The 19,683-nt window shown below is 40.1% G+C and overlaps 1 protein-coding gene across 1 annotated transcript in view; it reads right to left on the bottom strand.

Annotated features, from left to right (window-relative positions):
* LOC311101685 (neuronal tyrosine-phosphorylated phosphoinositide-3-kinase adapter 2-like) overlaps nt 1-19,683 on the bottom strand; it is a gene marked incomplete at both ends in the record, with an annotated part of 118,074 nt that overhangs the window by 40,019 nt on the left and 58,372 nt on the right. The window lies entirely within an intron of this gene.

Raw genomic sequence — 19,683 nt, 5'->3', positions numbered from 1 at the left:
GGAGCATTTTAAAAGTATGACAGCAAGGTACATCTTCTCTGCAGTGCCATTTTAACAGATGCCCTGGCACAACAGCCTCTTCCCCAGGCCAAACCTCAATGTCTGCATTTGTTAACAAAAACTTAACTGTGCCACTTAAAGTAAAGAAGTTGGTAACTGACAAATGCGTCAGTGTTTGCTGTAAGGATGTTCGGCCCTTCAATACTGTGGAAGGGGCAGGCTTTGAGGAGCTTGCCCAAAAGCTTATTGATGCGGTGGCTACTTACGGGAAGGTGACTGCTACCTCTGTTCTGCCCCTCCACCAGACTGTCTCCGCCCGATGTCTGAGCCTGGCAGATGAAAAGAGAGAAACTGACAGAAGTTGAAACATCCTCAAAGAGGGAACTGTCGGGATGACAACATACGTGGACTGATGACTATCAGAAGCTTAGTTATCTTACGATAACATGCCATTATATTACTGCAGATTTCCAGTTAGTCGCAAGAAACCACAGCACAGTTTCCAGCAGAAGATGCCAAAACCGAGGGAAATATAAGGTGGGAAATAGTGAAGCTTCTGGTGACAAAGTTTGGCCTCGACGCTATGTCATTAAGCAAAATTGTTTGGGTAACTGACCAGGGCTCCAACATCGTTCTTGCCCTTTGGCCATATTGGAGGCTGGACTGCCAGGACCACGTTCTATACGCGGTGCTTCAACATGGCCTTGACAGAGCAGCCTGACATTGCTGAAACGCTCACCGCAGCAAAGTCCCTTGTCAGGTAGGTTACTTATGAAATGATGATATAAGCAAAATAAATACAATGTCATACCTTTAGCAACAATGCATTTAGGAATATAACGAAAATAGCCAATATAATAATAATAATAATAATAATAATAATAATAATAATAATAATGTAGACCTAATTCAGTCATATAGCTTTCCATGGGCATCTTATTTTGCCATGCACCAGTTTTGAAAGTTTATGATGTGCTTATCATGCCTTCTCTACAGGTATGTCAAGTAGTCTGGTCTGGCTGCGCAACTCTCAAAGACCCAGCTGCAGATGGGAGATACAAGGTTTAGTACGGTGTACCTGACCCTCAAGTCTGTCCAGGACGTGTACAATGACGTGCACGAGAAGCTGGAGGCCCACAGAAAGAGTGAGAGAGTCGAAAGAATAGCCCCTGATTACCTGCAGTATCTCCCGGAGTTCCTAAAGCCGTTTTATGATGCACAGCAAATACTGGAAGGGGACAAGTATCCCATTCTAAACCTGGTTTGTCTATGGTCAGCGAGACTAAAGCTGTCAGCCCCATGCACATGACTCGCAACAGCAGGCTGCTGTGCGACAGAGACACAGCGGTTGGTTGGAGAGGAAGGTGGACATCAAAGACCTACACAAGGTGGCAATGCTCTTCTGGCCCATGTTCAACCAGTTGTGGATGATGCCCGCCCAAGACAGGCAAGATGTCTATGACCATGTGTGCACACTTTTACAGTCCATGGCCCCATCAGAGTAGCCTACAGAAGACAATGCGTCTGTGCCACACCCCGCCAAGCAAACAGGGCTAGACTTTTCAGAGTGGGAAAATGTCACAGAGAATGCTGATGAAGAAGACGATTACAAGGTGACAAGATACACCACAGAGGCCTGTGATGGCAGATGAAAGAGTCCTGTTGGACTGGTAGAAGTCCAACAGCACGGTATATCCACGGCTAGCTGGCGAGAAGTGTGCTTTGCGTCCCGGCCAGCAGCAGTGTGTCAGGCTGGACCATAGACCAAAGGAGAACCATGCTGAAACCCTCCACCATGCCTCCCCTTCTTGTTCGGGCGGGCTTCGGCGTTCGTCGTCACTGGCTTACTAGCCACTGCCGCTCCATATATCATCATTCCATTTGTCTTGTCTTGTCAATTACACACACCTGGTTCATATCCCCTCATTAGTCTGTGTATAAGTGTTCCCTCTGCCCCCTTGTCCTTGTGGGTGATTGTTTTATGTGAGTTGAGTGTAGCTCGGTGGAGCTACTTGTACCTTGTATTGCTGGGGTAGATTGTTCCCCTGTGCCAGTATTTTGTTGTTGCTATCCAGCGCAACTGTGTACGACGGAATAAACTCTGTATGCTGTGATTTACCCTCCTGTGCCTGACTCCTTCTAATCACACTCATCACAATGTAGCCTTTATGTGAGTAAACAACTAATTGGAACTTTGGAAATAAACTTAAATACATATGGCCTAAAGTAGCTATTATTATTATTATTATTATTATTATTCCCAATTATTCTGACATTTCCAATAAGTTGCCTAGCTTATTCAATTATGAATTAATTATCAATTTCAATTTTATTTCAACTTTATTTCAATCTTTGTCCCCATGTCCACCAGCGATCTCTGGGGCACGGGGCGGGTCTCCCTGGATCTCTCCAAAGAGACGTGTTCTTCTGTTCTGTTATCTTGTTATGTACTGTTGTTTTAAGATTATGCCATAATAGCGTTATATTAGCAAATGTAAATATGTATTATTTAAATGTACAAGGCTCCCTTTATTTTATTTTCAAAAGAAAATATGATTTATTTAATGTTATGACTGACTCATACTCACAGTGCATTCGGAAAGTATTCAGACCCCTTGACCTTTCCCACAATTTGTTACTTTACAGCCTTATTCTAAATTGAATGAAATTGTTTTCCCCCCTCATCAATCTACACACAATACCCCATAATGTCCAACCAAAAACTGGTTTTTAGATTTTTTTGCGAATGCATAAACCCCCCCCACCACCACACCACGCCGGAAATATTAGATTTACATAAGTACTCAGACCCGTAAGCTCAGTACTTTGTTGAAGCACCTTTGGCAGCAATTACAGCCTCGAGTCCTCTTGGGTATGACGCTACAAGCTTGGCACACCTATATTTGGGGAGTTTCTCCTATTCTTCTCTGCAGATCCTCTCAAGCTCTGTCAGGTTGGATGGAGAGCATTGCTGCACAGCTATTTTTAGGTCTCTCCAGAGATGTTCGATCGGGTTCAATCTGGGCTCTGGATTCATTCAGAGACTTGTCCCGAAGCCACTACTGCATTGTCTTGGCTGTGTGCTTAGGGTCGTTGTCCTGTTGGAAGGTGAACCTTCGCCCCAGTCTGAGGTCCTGAGCGCTCCGGAGCAGGTTTTCATCAAGGATCTCTCTGTACTTTGCTCCGTTAATCTTTCCCTTGATCCTGACTAGTCTCCCAGTACCTGCCGCAGAAAAACATCCCCACAGCATGATGCTGCCACCACCATGCTTCACCGTAGGGATGGTGCCAGGTTTCCTCCAGACGTGACCCTTGGCATTCAGGCAAAGAGTTCAATCTTGGTTTCATCAGACCAGAGAATCTTGTTTCTCATGGTCTGAGAGTCCTTTAGGTGGCTTTTAGCAAACTCCAAGCAGGCTTTCATGTGCCTTTTACTGAGGAATGGCTTCCATCTGGCCACTCTACCATAAAGGCCTGATTGGTGGAGTGCTGCAGAGATGGTTTCCTTCTGGAAGGTTCTCCCATCTCCACAGAGGAACTCTAGAGCCATGTCAGAGTGACCATCGGGTTCTTGGTCACCTCCCTGACCAAGGCCCTTCTCCCCCGATTGCTCAGTTTGGCCGGGGGGCCAGCTCTAAACTTCCAAACTTCTTCCATTTAAGAAGGAGGGAGGCCACTGTGTTCTTGGGGACCTTCAATGCTGCAGACATTTTTTGGTACCCTTCCCCAGATCTGTGCCTCGACACAATCCTGTCTAGGAGCTCTACAGACAATTCCTTTGACCTCATGGCTTGGTTTTTGCTCTGACATGCACTGTCAACTGTGGGACCTTATATAGACAGGCGTGTGCCTTTCCAAAACATGTCCAATCAATTGAATTTACCACAAGTGGACTCCAATCAAGTTGTAGAAACATCTCAAGGATGATCAATGGAAACAGGATGCACCTGAGCTCAATTTTGAGTCTCATAGCAAAGGGTCTGAATACTTATGTAAATAAGGTAATTCTGTTTTTTATTTTTTTATAAATGTACAAACATGTATAAAAACCTGTTTTCGCTTTTTCATTATGGGGCGTTGTGTATAGATTGATGAGAAAACATTTGAATACATTTTAGAATAAGGCTGTAACGTAACAAAATGTGGAAAAAGGGAAGGGGTCTGAATATTTTCCGAAGGCACTGTATGGCTACTATCGTAAAAAATAAGAAGAATAACCAACACCATCACCACGGGCAAGCGATTTGTGAAGGCCTATAAGGAGCCAAACAGTTGTTAAATAAAAAAGTTTGTTTCTGACTGTTTGAAAGAGTGTAAACAAAGCCTAAAGAAATGATAAGAAATCGCCGCGCTTGAGGTGTCACCACAGCCCTGGGTTCGATCCCAGGCTGTGTCACAGCCGGCTGTGACCGGGAGACCCATGGGGTGGTGCACAATTGACCCTGCGTCGTCCGGGTTAGGGGAGGGTTTGGCCGAACGGGATTTCCTTGTCCCATCGCGCTCTAGCAACTCCTTGCGGTGGGCCGGGCGCCTGCAAGCTGACTTCGGTTGCCAGCTGGACGGTGTTTCCTCTGACACATTTGTGTGGCTGGCTTCCAGGTTAAGCAGTGTGTCAAGAAGCAGTGCGGCTTGGCTGGGTCGTGTTTCAGAGCATGCATGGCTCTCGACCTTCGCCTCTACCGTGCCGGTAGGGGAGTTGCATTGATGGGACAAGCCTATAACTACCAATTGAATATCGCGTAAAAGTACAAAAGAATGTTGACAGTTATTGAACACTTAATATGTTATGAATGTATAGTAATGTTTTTAAAATGTATAACTGCCTTACTTTTGCTGGACCCAAGGAAGAGTAGCTGCTGCCTTGGCAGAAGCTAATTGGGATCCATAATAAATACAAATACAATAATCTACTGAAAATACCCAAGGCCAACACTAAATAATAATAATAATAATAATATATATATATATATATATATATATATATATATATATATATATACACAGTGGGGAAGTATTTAGTCAGCCACCAATTGTGCAAGTTCTCCCACTTAAAAAGATGAGAGGCCTGTAATTTTCATCATAGGTACACGTCAGCTATGACAGACAAAATGAGAAACAAAAATCCAGAAAATCACATTGTAGGATTTTTAATGAATTTATTTGCAAATTATGGTGGAAAATAAGTATTTGGTCAATAACAAAAGTTTCTCAATACTTTGTTATATACCCTTTGTTGGCAATGACACAGGTCAAACGTTTTCTGTAAGTCTTCACAAGGTTTTCACACACTGTTGCTGGTATTTTGGCCCATTCCTCCATGCAGATCTCCTCTAGAGCAGTGATGTTTTGGGGCTGTCGCTGGGCAACACGGACTTTCATCTCCCTCCAAAGATTTTCTATGGGGTTGAGATCTGGAGACTGGCTAGGCCACTCCAGGACCTTGAAATGCTTCTTACAAAGCCACTCCTTCGTTGCCCGGGCGGTGTGTTTGGGATCATTGTCATGCTGAAAGACCCAGCCACGTTTCATCTTCAATGCCCTTGCTGATGGAAGGAGGTTTTCACTCAAAATCTCACAATACATGGCCCCATTCATCCTTTCCTTTACACAGATCAGTCATCCTGGTCCCTTTGCAGAAAAACAGCCCCAAAGCATGATGTTTCCACCCCCATGCTTCACAGTAGGTATGGTGTTCTTTGAATGCAGCTCAGCATTCTTTGTCCTCCAAACACGACGAGTTGAGATTTTACCAAAAAGTTATATTTTGGTTCCAGCTCTCTGCAGGTCATTCACTAGGTCCCCCCGTGTGGTTCTGGGATTTTTGCTCACTGTTCTTGTGATCATTTTGACCCCACGGGGTGAGATCTTGCGTGGAGCCCCAGCTCGAGGGAGATTATCAGTGGTTTTGTATGTCTTCCATTTCCTAATAATTGCTCCCACAGTTGATTTCTTCAAACCAAGCTGCTTACCTATTGCAGATTCAGTCTTCCCAGCCTGGTGCAGGTCTACAATTTTGTTTCTGGTGTCCTTTGACAGCTCTTTGGTCTTGGCCATAGTGGAGTTTGGAGTGTGACTGTTTGAGGTTGTGGACAGATGTCTTTTATACTGATAACAAGTTCAAACAGGTGCCATTAATACAGGTAACGAGTGGAGGACAGAGGAGCCTCTTAAAGAAGAAGTTACAGGTCTGTGAGAGCCAGAAATCTTGCTTGTTTGTAGGTGACCAAATACTTATTTTCCACCATAATTTGCAAATAAATTCATTAAAAATCCTACAATGTGATTTTCTGGATTTTTTTTCTCATTTTGTCTGTCATAGTTGACGTGTACCTATGATGAAAATTACAGGCCTCTCTCATCTTTTTAAGTGGGAGAACTTGCACAATTGGTGGCTGACTAAATACTTTTTTCCCCCACTGTGTATATATATACATATACAATTTTTTTTAGGGGTATATCAGCTTGAATATTTCAGATAGATTTGACTTCCGTCAATGTAATTGTCAGCATCACTTCCAATCCCCCATATGTATTTTTTTGTCTCGCATATACAGTGGGGAGCACAAGTATTTGATACACTGCCGATTTTGCAGGTTTTCCTACTTACAAAGCATGTAGAGGTCTGTAATTTTTATCATAGGTACACTTCAACTGTGAGAGACGGAATCATAATAATAATAATGCAAATTAATTACTTAAAAATCATACAATGTGATTTTCTGTAGCTGTGGTCCTCTGTAGCTCAGCTGGTAGAGCACGGCGCTTGTAACGCCAAGGTAGTGGGTTCGATCCCCGGGACCACCCATACACAAAAAAAAATGTATGCACGCATGACTGTAAGTCGCTTTGGATAAAAGCGTCTGCTAAATGGCATATTATTATAATTATTATTATTTTCTGGATTATTATTATTTTTTATTTTTTTTAGATTCCGTCTCTCACAGTTGAAGTGTACCTATGATAAAAATTACAGACCTCTACATGCTTTGTAAGTAGGAAAATCTGCAAAATCGGCAGTGTATCAAATACTTGTTCTCCCCACTGTATGTGTGTGTGTGTGTGTGTGTGTGTGTGTGTCTGTATATATATACACATATATACATACAACCATACACACACACATTCTTTTTAAAATTATATTTCCCTTCATTACTTTCCAACCCCACCACCCCTTCCCCAATTGGAGTAAACTAGTGAACAACAACACATAGGCCTATACTTCCAGCCCATACATACTATATACATTTTATGGACACAGTCAAATTCTACAATAATTATATTTTGTTTGTTTTTACTTCTGAACTTCCTCCGATCATTTTCATGATGTCCATCTATATGCCATATTTTAAACTGTACTGTGATGTTTTATAAAAGTTCTGAACCTTTCTATTCTCATTGTTTCTACAGATCGTAAATTGAAAATATTTTGTTTTGCTAAAAGTATTATTATATTATTGATCTATTGATTATGACTTTTCACATCACCCAGTAGTGCTTATGCAGGGTTGGCTCCAGGTAAATATTGCAATCCTTTATGACTGTAAGTCACTTTGGATAAAAGCGTCTGCTAAATTATTATTTAGCCATTCCTGGACTTGTGTCCAAAAACAAGCTACAAATGGACAGTACCAAAACAAATTATCTAATGATTCTGTCTCTTCGCAGCAAAATCTGCAGAGCTGGGAAGATTGTATCCCCCATATAAATAACATTATATTGGTAGCAAGAATTTTATATAATAATTTAAATTGAAAAATTATAAGTTTTGAATCCGGCGTCGTTTTGCGTATCAATTCATAAACACTATGCCATGGAATCGGTACGTCACAAATCTCTTCAACTATTTTGCAATCTATATGGGATGGCTGTCAATCCTTTGGTCCTTAAATGAAACTGGTATACTTTTTTATATATCACAATTTTCTTTAACCAATTATATTATTTAATGCAAGGCAGACAGACAAGTTCCTTACTTTTTGTCAAGCTTCTACTTACCTTTTCCATTTTTGCGGTAATGCTGCAATTATTTGGTTGTAATTGTGGGTAGAGCAGACATTTCAATATGTTTTTGTTAGCTGCATGTGTGACATAACTCCACCAGTCCTACCGATAATATCATTTACGAAGAAAGGTTTTTTATCAATTAGTATTTTTGACTTTAACCACAATAATTGTTGCATTATTTTTTTCTGTCGTTTCTGGAGGATCCTATTGAAATTGCAACCAACTTTCTATGGCTTGTTTTAGAAATAGTGATATTTGGGAGATTATTTCCTTTTCAAATAACTTAAAGTGAGAGGTTGTAATCTGAATAAAGGGAAAAAGGCCAATCTTGAACACTGGGTGAGACAATCTTACTCATTTGCTAGAGAACCAGTTCGGATTTAAGTTTAACTTTTGTATGACTGAATCTTTTAGTGATAGGTCTAATGCTGTAATATTTAATAATTCTGTCCTCCGAATTCATATTCATTATATAAATAGGCCCGTTTAATTTTGTCTGGCTTGCCGTTCCAAATAAAATGGAATCTTTTTTCTCAACTGTTCGCTAGGCGTAGGCAAGACCATAAGCAAATAGGTAAACTGGGATAATACTAAAGAGTTAATCAGGGTGATTTTTCCACAAATTGACAGGTATTTACCTTTCCATGTTAGCAATATCTTATCTATTTTTGCTAACTTTCTATTAAAATATATTGGAGTGAGATCATTTATTTCATTTGGGATATGTATTCAGAGTATATCCACATCACCATCAGACCATTTTATTGGTAAACTACATGGTAATGTAAAAATTTTATTTTTTAGTGATCCAATATGTAATATAGTACATTTATCATAATTTGGTTGTAATCAAGAGAGGTTAGAAAATGTATCTAGATCCGCAATGAGGCTATGGAGGGATTCAGGTTGTGGATTTAAAAGAAAACATTAATCATCAGCGTACAATGACACCTTTGTTTTTAAGCCCTGGATTTCTAATCCCTTGATATTATTGTTGGATCTGATTTTAATAGCTAACATCTCGATGGCAATAATAAATAGATATGCCCATAGTGGACAACCTTGTTTCACTCCTCTTGACAGTTTAAAACTTTCTGAGAAATAGCCATTATTTACTATTTTACACCTAGGGTTACTATACATGACTTTAACCCAATTTATAAGAGATTCTCCAAAATTGAAATGCTCCAGGCATTTATATATAAACCCCAGTCGTACTTTATCAAAATACTTTTCGAAGTCTGCTATGAATAGTAAGCCTGGTTTCACAAATATTTCAAAGTGTTCTATTGTTTCCCGTACTTGCCTTATATTATCTCCAATGTATCGCCCATGTAAAAAACCTGGCTGATTAGAATGAATAATGTCCGACAATACCTTTTTATTTCTATGCGCTATACATTTTGCTAGCATTTTTGCATCACAACACTGAAGTGTAAGGGGCCTCCAATTTTTTATATGGACTGGATCTTTATATTTTCCACTTGTATCCTATTTCAGTAATAATGAGATCATCTTCTTGAGTGTCTGATAATCTACCATTTACATAGGAGTGGTTAAAACATGCTAATAACGGTCCTCTGATTATATCAAAAAAGGTTTGGTATACCTCGACTGGTATGCCATCCAATCCTGGAGTTTTCCCGTACTTAAAGTTCCTCCTCTGTAATTTCACCTTCACATGAGTCTTTCTGCATGGCTGTTAATTTTACATTATCAATAGAAAAAACATCTACAATTTGCTCCAGTTAGAGGAGATGGAGGCGACTGAAACGAAAACATATGCTTAAAGTACTTTGTTTCTCCTTCAAAATATAATTTGGTGAATCATGGGTGACTCCGTCATTTGTAACCAGTTTCAATAAATTATTTTTGGTAGCATTCCTATGTTGAAGATAAAAAAATAATTTGGTGCATTTTTCCCCATATTCCATCCAGTTTGCTTTATTTTTATAATATATTACACTTGATCTTTCTTGAATAAGTTTCTCCATTTCTTTTTGTTTTTCCTCTAATTTATTCTAAGCCTCTATGTTACAGTTTTTATTGCTATCTATCTATTCTGTTAGACCTTCTATTTCCTTTGTTAGTGTGGACTCTTTTGACCTAAATTGCTTTTGTTTTCTAGATGAGTACTGAATTGCATGGCCTCTAAAGGCACATTTAAAGGTGTCCCATACAATAAGGGGATTTGCTGTACCTGTGTTATGTCGGAAAAAAACAGTTATACATTTCTCTGTCCTACTTAAAAACAAGTTATCATCCAATAGGCTTTGATTACATTTCCAATATCCTCGCCCACGTGGAAATTCAGTAAGAGTAATGTATATGCCAATTATATGATGGTCTGACCTCATTCTGTCCCCTATCAACACTTTTTAAACTTTTGGTGCCAAGAAAATGACATAAGAAAGAAGTCAAGATGACTAGCTTGATTGAGTCTCCGCCATGTATATCTCACTAGATCAGGATATTTAAGCCTCCATATATCTATTAGTTCTAATGTATCCATAACATTCATAAAATGGTATTATAATCTCCCACCATAATCATAGTCTTGAATTGCTTGATAATTTATTATATATATATTGTCAAAGAAGTGTGGATCATCATTATTTGGTACGTAAAGGTTAATGAGCCATATCTGTTTATGATCCAATAACATATTTAAAATAATCCATCTACCTTGCGTATCTGTTTAGACAATTTGCACCTTCGAATCGAAATTACTGTTAATCAATATCATCACCCCTTTTGAGTTTCTTTGCTCATGGGAGAAGTATATTAGTATATAGTTTCAAATCTATTTATCATTATATATGTTTGTAAATTCACCAATAAAAAATACCATAGCGATTGAATGTCCATATACAGTGGGGAGAACAAGTATTTGATACACTACCGATTTTGCAGGTTTTCGTACTTACAAAGCATGTAGAGGTCTGTAATTTTTATCATAGGTACACTTCAACTGTGAGAGACGGACCTAAAACAAAAATCCAGAAAATCACTGTATGATTTTTAAGTAATTAATTTGCATTTTATTGCATGACATAAGTATTTGATACATCAGAAAAGCAGAACTTAATATTTGGTACAGAAACCTTTGTTTGCAATTACAGAGATCATACGTTTCCTGTAGGTCTTGACCAGGTTTGCACACACTGCAGCAGGGATTTTGGCCCACTCCTCCATACAGACCTTCTCCAGATCCTTCAGGTTTCGGGGCTGTCGCTGGGCAATACGGACTTTCAGCTCCCTCCAAAGATGTTCTATTGGGTTCAGGTCTGGAGACTGGCTAGGCCACTCCAGGACCTTGACATGCTTCTTACGGAGCCACTTCTTAGTTGCCCTGGCTGTGTGTTTCGGGTCGTTGTCATGCTGGAAGACCCAGCCACGACCCATCTTCTTCTGGGCTGATCCCTCACCTTCCTCATGATCATTGATGCCCCACGAGGTGAGATCTTGCGCATGGAGCCCCAGACCGAGGGTGATTGACCGTCATCTTGAACTTCTTCTATTTTCTAATAATTGCGCCAACAGTTGTTGCCTTCTCACCAAGGTGCTTGCCTATTGTCCTGTAGCCCATCCCAGCCTTGTGCAGGTCTACAATTGTATCCCTGATGTCCTACCAGCTCAGCTGGTAGAGCACGGCGCTTGTAACGCTAAGGTAGTGGGTTCGATCCCCGGGACCACAAAAATGTATGCACGCACGACTGTAAGTCGCTTTGGATAAAAGCGTCTGCTAAATGGCATATTACTTACACAGCTCTCTGGTCTTGGCCATTGTGGAGAGGTTGGAGTCTGTTTGAGTTTACATTTACATTTTAGTCATTTAGCAGACGCTCTTATCCAGAGCGACTTACAGTTAGTGAGTGCATACATTTTCATACTGGCCCCCCGTGGGAATCGAACCCACAACCCTAGAATTGCAAACGCCATGCTCTACCACCTGAGCTACACAGGACGTGTGGACAGGTGTCTTTTATACAGGTAACGAGTTCAAACAGGTGCAGTTAATACAGGTAATGAGTGGAGAACAGGAGGGCTTCTTAAAGAAAAATGACAGGTCTGTGAGAGCCGGAATTCTTAGTGGTTTGTTGGTGATCAAATACTTATGTCATGCAATAAAATGCAAATGAATTACTTAAAAATCATACAATGTGATTTTCTGGATTTTTGTTTTAGATTCCGTCTCCCACAGTTGAAGTGTACCTATGATAAAAATTACAGACCTCTACATGCTTTGTAAGTAGGAAAACCTGCAAAATCGGCAGTGTTTTCAAATACTTGTTCTCCCCACTGTAGCTGTACCATGATATTTGCATTGCTACTAAGTAACCCTCCAATTGTTCTCCACTAATTCCGCCGCTAAAGCCCCTCCCCATCCCAAGTTGGGCCGTCATCCCAGTGTTCAACGTACCACCCCTGTCCCCCCGAATCCCTAGGCCCCCAAGAGGCCAGGACCCATCAATCGAAAACAGCACACAGTGCCACCCACAAAACAGAAGCAGGCCAACTGCCAAAAGCATTTCCAATGCTCTCACCTCAATATATATATATATATATATATTTAAAAATATATATCCTTTCAAATATCTTTCATATCTTATTTTCCATCATTATCGATGAATATGCGTAATATGTCGGCAGATCATGCGTATGATTTTAACCTACAGTAGGAAAAAAAGTATTTAGTCAGCCACCAATTGTGCAAGTTCTCGCACTTAAAAAGATGAGAGAGGCCTGTAATTTTCATCATAGGTACACGTCAACTATGACAGACAAAATTAGAAAAAAAATCCAGAAAATCACATTGTAGGATTTTTAATGAATTTATTTGCAAATTATGGTGGAAAATAAGTATTTGGTCACCTACAAACAAGCAAGATTTCTGGCTCTCACAGACCTGTAACTTCTTCTTTAAGAGGCTCCTCTGTCCTCCACTCGTTACCTGTATTAATGGCACCTGTTTGAACTTGTTATCAGTATAAAAGACACCTGTCCACAACCTCAAACAGTCACACTCCAAACTCCACTATGGCCAAGACCAAAGAGCTGTCAAAGGACACCAGAAACAAAATTGTAGACCTGCACCAGGCTGGGAAGACTGAATCTGCAATAGGTAAGCAGCTTGGTTTGAAGAAATCAACTGTGGGAGCAATTATTAGGAAATGGAAGACATACAAGTCTACTGATAATCTCCCTCGATCTGGATCTCACCCCGTGGGGTCAAAATGATCACAAGAACGGTGAGCAACAATCCCAGAACCACACGGGGGGACCTTTTATACTGATAACAAGTTCAAACAGGTGCCATTAATACAGGTAACGAGTGGAGGACAGAGGAGCCTCTTAAAGAAGAAGTTACAGGTCTGTGAGAGCCAGAAATCTTGCTTGTTTGTAGGTGACCAAATACTTATTTTCCACCATAATTTGCAAATAAATTCATTAAAAATCCTACAATGTGATTTTCTGGAGAAAAAAAATCTTATTTTGTCTGTCATAGTTGACGTGTACCTATGATGAAAATTACAGACCTTTCTCATTATTTTAAGTGCGAGAAATTGCACAATTGGTGGCTGACTAAATACTTTTTTTCCCCACTGTATATCCCGGATTGCCATTGTATTACAATACATTTTTGACAAGCAATAATTATTTTAGCAAACAATTATTGTGGTTCATCCTCTATTCTCCCTAACATCCTTACCCCCTTGCAACAGATGTGGGATAAACATACACGCACATACTCTAACACACTCAACCCCTTTCTCCACAATCAACCATAAGATCAGATGCTCAACGGTTGTTACATCCCAGAGCCCAACTCAAGAAAGGACCTGATTTACGAATGCATATACAGTTACAGCTGTTTGAGAAAGCATGCAAGATTGAGCAAAAATTGACAACAATGTGAGATTTGATTAATCTATTTAATCTATGTCAAGTCCTAGGTGATGGAGATCAGATCCACCCTCTTCACCTGAGACACAAACACTCTGGTACCCCGTTGTTACCATTTTTCCCAAGCATCTCCGTGCGGTCAGACCTTTGATTATTTTGTGCCACTTAGGCCACAATAATAAGCCCCCTCTCTGATTGTCAAAGTGTGACCCCCTCCCCATGGGTTACTGCAGCCAGTGTTGCCAGCACTGTCACCAACTGGGTAGATAATAATTTTTCTTGTTTGAACTACTTATCTCGTTTGAACGACTTAATTGTTATTTTGTCTATGTACGCATAATTTGTTATGTAGCTTGACAGACCGTGTAATGGTTGCTGCAGCAATTCATTCACTGATTCCATCCATTGATATAATTATTCATTGGCAGTTCTTTGATAGCCGAAAGTTGGGCTGCTTTGAATGCCAGAACATGTAAGTGGGCGAGTGTGGAGCGAGGAGCAGAGTGTAATTTGCACAGATAAAAACAATTCTCAGCCGTCTCTCCGCTCCAATTTCGCTCTAGTACTGCTCAGCCACAACCTCTGGGCATGCTCCGTCAAGCATTTTTTTTTGCCTTTATCACTATTCTTTTAATTAGGCCTATGCGGTTTTAATATTTTTGCCTACCCCACCCACAGTAGCCTATATCTAGTTTATATTCTACATTCTAACATTAGGATATATAGTTAGGCAATACACAGACCACTGTAAAATTTATTTAAATGTTTATTGGAATAGAAACACCATAATATAAATCAATTTAATTCAGCTAAAATATCGGAAATAAATCATAAAAAATAAAGGTCAGTATCAGCTTACTTTCATAAATAAAAGGGAATAACCAACCTCAAACTGCAGCGGTCAAATTAATTGCGTACAGAAGCAAGCACCAACAAGCTTCACGTGCATTGAGCGTGGGAAAATGCGCTCTACAAATGTATTATTATTGTTGTTATTATTATAAAGTCCGAAAAATACACATGTAAAAGCTTAATTACATAAAGGAATATTAGTGGGAATATAGCCATAATATAAATAAGCCTAACACTTTATAATATATTGAAACATTTGTGGATGCTATTTCTCAAAAATCAATTACATTTAAGTAGGGACCGGTACAGAGTCCAGTAGGACAGTGTCACAAGGCTACATAGTCATAGGCCTACACTTCACCATTGCCGGAGGGAATACACAGCCGTCCTTGATTGTGAGCTAGAATTAAATGTTGAATGAAATGCGTACGACACGAGGTAAACAACGTTTTTTCATCAATAGAATCAATGTAGGGAGGTAACTTGGTATCATAAGTGAATTGTTTAGACTGCACTTACCTATAGGACTAGTTTTATATAGCGCTCTGTGAATAAATGAATATACTTCAGAGATAATAGGCAGGTTTATCCTGTGAGCAACATGCTTTTATTAGCCTACAAGAATTGCCTACAAAAAGAGGTTTGTGATAGGCCTTCAATTGAAAGGTTTAAATTATTATAGCCTATAGTTCACAATAACAGGAAAAAATACATTTAATCACCAAAATAAAATGAAGAGATCCTAAACATTCATGACACTTAGTCTTTGAAGTGTTGGCTAATGGTTTACTGAAACATAAGGAAGCTATCCGATTTTCAATAGCACCAATGACATCAACCTATTAATTTGATGACGAGGCAAAGCAAAATATATTGATTTGAAAGCATCCTCGAGAAGGGATCAACTTGCTGTTTTATAGCCTCATGCAGTAGTAGCAGTAATAATAATAATAAACTATTATTACCTTACTATTCTACTCAGGCTGACACAGACCGATTAGGCTATTTAAAAAACTTCAAGCTACCAGGAGACAAAAACCACCTATTGGACAAAACATTTCTGAGGTGAGCATGGATTATTTGGACAATAATGTTGTCGAGTCATTTTTATTAGCGGAAAGAAATGTCACTGTCTAATTGTGGGGTCTTTGGTAAACAAAAGTGGCACAATAAATAGGGGCAATTTCATCAATGAGTGCATTTGAAGCTGAGCAGAGATATTCATGCCAAATCAAAATCAAATAACATTTTATTTGCCACATGCGCGGAATACAACAGGTGTAGACATTACAGTGAAATACTTACTTACAAGCCCTTAACCAACAATGCAGTTTTTTAAGAAAAAAAATTAATAGACAAGTAAAAAATATAAGCAAATAATTAAAGAGCAGTAGTAAAATAAAATAACAGTAGGGAGGCTATATACAGCGGGTACCAGTACAGAGTCAATGTGCGGGGGGACCGGTTATTCGAGGTAGTATGTACATGTGGGTAGAGTTAAAGTGACTATGCATCAATAAAAAACAGAGTAGCGGCAGCGTAAAAGAGGGGGATGGGGTGGGGCGGGAAGGGGGGGTAATGCAAATAGTTTGGGTAGCCATGATTAGCTGTTCAGGAGTCTTATGGCTTGAGGGTAGAAGCTGTTAAGAAGCCTTTTGGACCTAGACTTGGCGCTCCGGTACCGCTTGCCGTGCGGTAGCAGAGAGAACCGTCTATGACTACCGTGGCTGGAGTCTTCAACAATTTTTAGGGCATTCCTCTGACACTGCCTGGTATAGAGGTCCTGGATGGCAGGAAGCTTGGTCCCAGTGAGGTACTTGGCCGTACGCACTACCCTCTGTAGTGCCTTGCAGTCGGAGGCCAACCAGTTGCCATATCAGGCGGTGATGCAACCAGTCAGGATGCTCTCGATGGTGCAGCTGTAGAACTTTTTGAGGATCTGAGGACCCATGCCAAATCTTTTCAGTCTCCTGAAGGGGAATAGGTTTTGTCGTGCCCTCTTCACAACTGTCTTGGTGTGTTTGGACCATGATAGTTTGTTAGTGATGTGGCACCAAGGAACTTGAAGCTCTCAACCTGTTCCACTACAGCCCCGTTGATGAGAATGACATGCTCAGTCCTCTTTGTTTTGCTGTAGTCCACAATCATCTCCTTTGTCTTGATCACGTTGAGGGAGAGGTTGTTATCCTGGCACCACACGGCCAGATCTCTGACCTCCTCCCTGTAGGCTGTCTCATCGTTGTCGGTGATCAGGCCTACCACCATTGTGTTGTCGGGCAAACTTAATGATGGTGTTGGAGTCGTGCCTGGCCATGTAATCATGGGTGAACAGGGAGTACAGGAGGGGGACAGAGCATGCACCCCTGAGGTGCCCCTGTGTTGAGGATCAGCGTGACAGATGTATTGTTACCTACCCTTACCACCTGGGGGCGGCCCGTCAGGAAGTCCAGGATCCAGTTGCAGAGAGAGGTGTTTAGTCCCAGGGTCCTTAGCTTAGTGATGAGCTTTGAGGCGAATATGGTGTTGAACGCTGAGCTGTAGTCAATGAATAGCATTCTCACGTAGGTGTTTCTCTTGTCCAGGTGGGAAAGGGCAGTGTGGAGTGCAATAGAGATTGCAGACAGCACAGCAAGTCAAACACATCTCAATGTATTTTTTAATTTTAGGCTTTTCAAATATATTCCATTCTCCTTTCTCTTGTTTATATTATGGCTATATTCCCTCTAATATTCCTTTATGTAATTAAGATTTTACGAGTGTATATTTCTGTCTTTATAATAATAATAATAATACATTTGTAGAGCGCATTTCCCATGCTCAATACACGTGAAGCTTGTTGCTTGCTTCTGTGCGCAAATCATTTGACCGCTGCAGTTTGAAATAATTTATTCCCTTTTATTTATGAAAGTAAGCTGATACTGACCTTTATTTTTTATGATTTATTTCTGATATTTTAGCTGAATTAAATTGATTTATATTGTGGTGTTTCTATTCCAAGAAAAACAAAAATACATTTTACAGTAGCCCATGTATTGCCTAACTACATATCCTAATGTTAGAACTTAGAATGTAAACTAGATGTAAGCTACTATGGGTAGGGTATGCTAAAATATTATAACCGCATAGGCCTAATAATAAGAATAGTAAAGGAAGGAAATGAAAAATGGTGGGCAGAGCAAGCCCAGAGCTTGTGGCTGAGCTGTACTTGAGCGAAATTGCAGCGGGAGAGACGGCTGACACAATTGTTTACATCTGCTCCACACTCGCCCACTTACATGTTCTGGCATTCAAAAGCAGACCATCTTTAGGCTATCAAAGAACTGCCAATGAATAATAATATCAATGGATGGAATCAGTGAATGAATGGCTGCAGCAACCATTACACGGTCTGACAAACTTTTTTTACTAACTCGTTCAAACAAGATAATAAGTTGTTCAAACAAGATATTAAGTTGTTCAAGCGAGATAATTCTATTATTATTATTATTATTATTATTATAATTCCAAGAGTCTACATACTGTATTTTTTATTATTTTTTTGCCTTGGGCTTCAGGGCGTCTGTATGAACATCTACAAACCATCTACTTGGGACTATCCAAATAAAGTGTTACCCCCTTTCCTACCCAATGTCATGGGTTGGTACAGATACATTGACGACATACTGATGCTGTGGACAGGTAGTGAACAAGAGCTCCCTGACTTCTTTGTTCTCCTGAACACATGGAACACAAACGTGAAATTTATCATGACTTTAGTACAGACCAAATCCAAGACAATCTCCCTGTTGGACAGTTTGCACATCTCAGTAGATATGCTCGGACAGAAATTAGTTCATTAAAAGTTTCAAGTTGAAAAATAAATGATGTTACATGCACAAGAACAGTGAAATGCTTTTCTTGCCAACTCAAAACCCAACAATGCAATAACAATGTAATACTGAAAAAAATACAAAAAAACACACGAGAAATAAGAAGAAATATGAAGAATACAATAAGTAAATAAGTAAGCGTACTACATACAGGGTCAATTCCAATACCATATTTACAGTGTGCAAGGATACTGGAGTGATGGAGGTATACAATAGGGGTAAGGTGACTAGGCAACAGGATATAAGTTCAATAGAGTAGCAGCAGCTTGTATGTGCGTGTGTGAGTGTGTAGGGCCCTGTGAGTGTTCATTTAGACAACATTTTTAAATTAAATGTAAATAAAGATATAGGGTTAACTTAGATAGTCTGTGTAGCTATTTTATTAGCTATTTATCAGTCTTATTGCTTGGGGATATTAGCTGTTCAAGAGCCTGTTGGTGTCACATTTGATGCACCGGTACCGCTTCCCATGCGGAAGCAGTGAGAATAGTCTATGGCTTGGGTTGTTGGAGTCGTCGAACCATTTTCCGGGTCTTCCTTCCACGCAACCTGATATAGATGTCCTAGGGGAGCTCAGCCCCAGTGATGTAACGCCATGCGATCGAGTGCGGCGCTATTGCCATACCAAGCAGTGATGCAGCCAGTCAAGATGCTCTCAATGGTACAGCTGTAGAACTTTTTGAGGATTTGAGGGCCCATGCCAAACCTTTTCTACCTCCTGAAGGGGAAGAGGTGCTGTCGCATCTTCTTCACGACTGTGTGCATGTGTTTGGACCATTTTGAGTCTTTAGTGATTTGGCCACAGAAGAACTTGAAGCTCACGACCTGCTCCACTGCAGCCCCGTCAATGTGGATGGGGTGTGTTCGCCCCCCCCGTTTCCTGTAGTCCACGATCAGCTCCTTGGTCTTACTGACATTGAGGGAGAGGTTGTTGCTCTGGCACCACACTGCCAGGTGTGAGAGAAATTTACATGTAACATGTTTATCTCCTTTGGTTAACAAATAGTAAGACATTTATGTCTTACTAATGCTGTGATTTTGTAAAGGGATG

The sequence above is a fragment of the Coregonus lavaretus genome (genome assembly GCF_964263955.1).
Source record: "Coregonus lavaretus genome assembly, chromosome: 26".
In the NCBI taxonomy this organism is placed as follows: Eukaryota; Metazoa; Chordata; class Actinopteri; order Salmoniformes; family Salmonidae; genus Coregonus; species Coregonus lavaretus.
This window is presented reverse-complemented; position numbering and strand designations above follow the sequence as displayed.